Genomic DNA, 3,075 nt, shown 5'->3' on the forward strand with positions numbered 1-3,075 from the left:
GCGGGGGCGGGGCGGGGCGACATCTCATAACCTTAAAAAGGACTATATTAATCACTTCTTTGTAATCCCTTCACAGTCCCAGGTTTAGTGAAAAACTGCTGTAAACACAGGGGACACAGTTTAACAATGCAACTTTTAATGACTGTTTTTTTTTTCCTTAACCTACTAATAGTTTGTTGATCTGATAAGCAAGAGTTGGGTGGGTAAGAAAGACTCTGAGTTGGGATTAGTCAATCACTGCACTGCATTTAACAAGAAACGCGCCACGCCAGTGATCTGTGACGCGGGGCGTTCATATAGGAAAAGCGAACAGCGCGGTGTGGGACCCCCGCGTGGGTCTCAGACATCACCCCCACCCCGGCTCGCAATAGTCAACCCTCTGTTTAGAACACCAAAGATAAGAACTAGATGCTATTCTCTTCTTTTCGTATAATCTCGTAGACACTTGATTTTTAACTTTTTTTTTAATTTCTAAGTGAGACGAAATGCTGATGTATCCTTTCATTCAGTTATCAAACCAGAAAAGGTTGCATTCATTTTTTCAAAAAGGAAAGTAAGCAAATAAATGTTGCCAACTCCTATATTTATGGATATCACACATATCAGCAGAAGGAATAAATATACTCACAGCACTCTGTTTTTCAGGACAACACTTCAGTTTTCAGAAAACCTACTTCCTACAGAGCCAAATGCCCTTTAGCAATAAATAACACTTGTCAGCCTCAAAGCATTTAAAGAAGCTAGACAGGCAAACGATCCTCTCTGTGATTTAGTGAAAAGGTACAACAGAATAATGCATGATAAACTCACCTGAATGATCAGGTGGGGATACGCGAAATCTAAATTTCTTTGCTATAGTTAAATGATAATTTTAAAAGCTCTCTTGCTCGCCCTCCTCCCTCCCTTCCTCTCCCCTCTTTCTCTGCCCGCTTCCTCAGTCCCTCTCTCTTCCCCCCTCCCTCCCTCCCTGTCTTTCTCTCTCCCTCTCTCCATTGGGTAACAGTTTCGTAACAGTTTCGGTGAAAGACCTAAATATCACTTACCTCAAGCTAAGCCTATATGTTACTTCAAGTAATACATTTTGACATAAGATGGTTGACCGAGGTGCTTTACTTTAGTTTCCGTTCGCCATCTCTTCATTCAAACTGCACTTTTAGCCAGAGATGCAATATTCCCACTATTCAATACTACCTCTGAATGTTACAATGAATTTACAGTCTCGTACTTATTACGTGCTGCTATACACAAGCAATGCAAGATAAATAACTTACTGGGTAGGTGATGCCAATCACCTGCAGTTCTTTTTGTACACTTCATTACAGTTAAAGAAACAATCTCTTTATTCTGTTTCAGCATGGCTATGTATTTTTCTATGATTTTTAATTAAAATTTTACAAATATTTGTTTCAGCTTCTCTGCTAGATTTCTACATTAACTTGAACATTTTTTTTAACCAGTCACTCCTAGGTTCAAGGATAATTTTCCTTACACTACACACCACACACACACAATTTGACTGTAATGCTTAATTACCCTCTAAGTCTGTACCTCAAATGAATTGTTTAAGGAAACAAATTAATTGACTTGCAAAGACCTACCTCCAGACGTCAAAAAGAATGAACTTGTTATTTGCAGCGTTCATTTTTTTCTCTCTAATGTTTGAAATGGCTCAAACTTCAGCTATCCCTAATCAAAACTATTTTTGTAAGGCATTTGATAGAAAGGAACACATTTTTACATACTTTTGCAAAAATAAGTAAGTAAAATGAAGCCAACCTTCAAAGAAACTTGAAGCTTTGTAGGTGAGATGCAACAAGCTCAGCTTTTGCCTAATGCAATCAAAATATGTGTTTTTAAAGATTAGTTGAATATAAGAAAATGCTTGACAGATATTTTCATGTATTTACACAAATGTGATTTTTGTAATATGTCTCAACCAGATTTATTTTGAACACTTCTTATGTAGAGTATTTTATGCCTTTCTCTCCTAGTGAGTGTGCTGACTTTTTAACATGATATTATCCACTGGGCCAGGAGGTAGTTTCTCACAACGGCTTGTGTCAGTATGACTTTTAGTACTGAAGCCAAATGAAACTCAAAACCATTTCTCTTCCAGCCACTTCAGGGAGGTAATTTCAAAGGCCACATACCTCTCTGAGACTGGCAGGTCGCTCACTGTTGTGAATCACCAAAGGAGCTATGGAGAGAATTAAAACTCAACATGACTGTTAACTGTGCATTAAATAAGCAAATAAACAGTGGCTCATAAAAATAAAAGTCCCATTTCATATCTTTGGATGGGCCTTTTAGAAACCTCATTGGCCAGCTCATAAAAATGAAGCAGTTGCTCATGTTGGCCAAACTCTGAGCACTGAGCAATTTCCATCTCTGATGAAGTTACTCTCTTATTTCCTGTATGTTGTACAATCAAAACACGCTACTACCTCTTAAGTCCCAGTATACCTCATTTTTCATACTGAAAAAAAAAAGCTGTGGCCAATGGAACAGTAAGAACATCATAAAATTTTATATATATAGTTTATTTTTGTGGGAGATAAATTTTATAGGACTGTTCTTTGCTGTTGTTGGTCCCAGCTAAGTAAGACTGGACATTTAACTTTTCTACCATTTCTGCAAGTTAGGTATGTTTGCAGGAAAAAAGTATCAAGACGTTTAACTGCAGTTGACTTTCTCTCTGATCCTTTGAGTGTCTTCTAACTTTATTCTTTGTTCTTCATGTAGAATTGCTGTCTATGATTGTACTTTGAATCGCTTGCTTGTTGAAAATATTTCTCTAGTGGATTATCACTGTCTGTTCTGCACAATAAACATAACAGCCTCTGTGATCCCCATGTGTTTTGATTCCTACTTTTTGTTACAATACCATTAAATAAACAATAAAGTTTGGTTAAAATAGGTCAAGGTGGGGACGTTCACAAGTCCTTTTATTCTACCTCTTGCAGAGTATGTGGCCACACTTCTGCATACACAACAGGAAATGTGTTTTTAAATTTCATACCCTTAAATCAACTGTCCTACACTCACTTTGAAGAGTCTGACATTGAATTCCAGAGA

Source organism: Fukomys damarensis, unplaced genomic scaffold, assembly GCF_012274545.1.
Source record: "Fukomys damarensis isolate Sample0158 unplaced genomic scaffold, DMR_v1.0_HiC HiC_scaffold_15, whole genome shotgun sequence".
Taxonomy (NCBI): domain Eukaryota; kingdom Metazoa; phylum Chordata; class Mammalia; order Rodentia; family Bathyergidae; genus Fukomys; species Fukomys damarensis.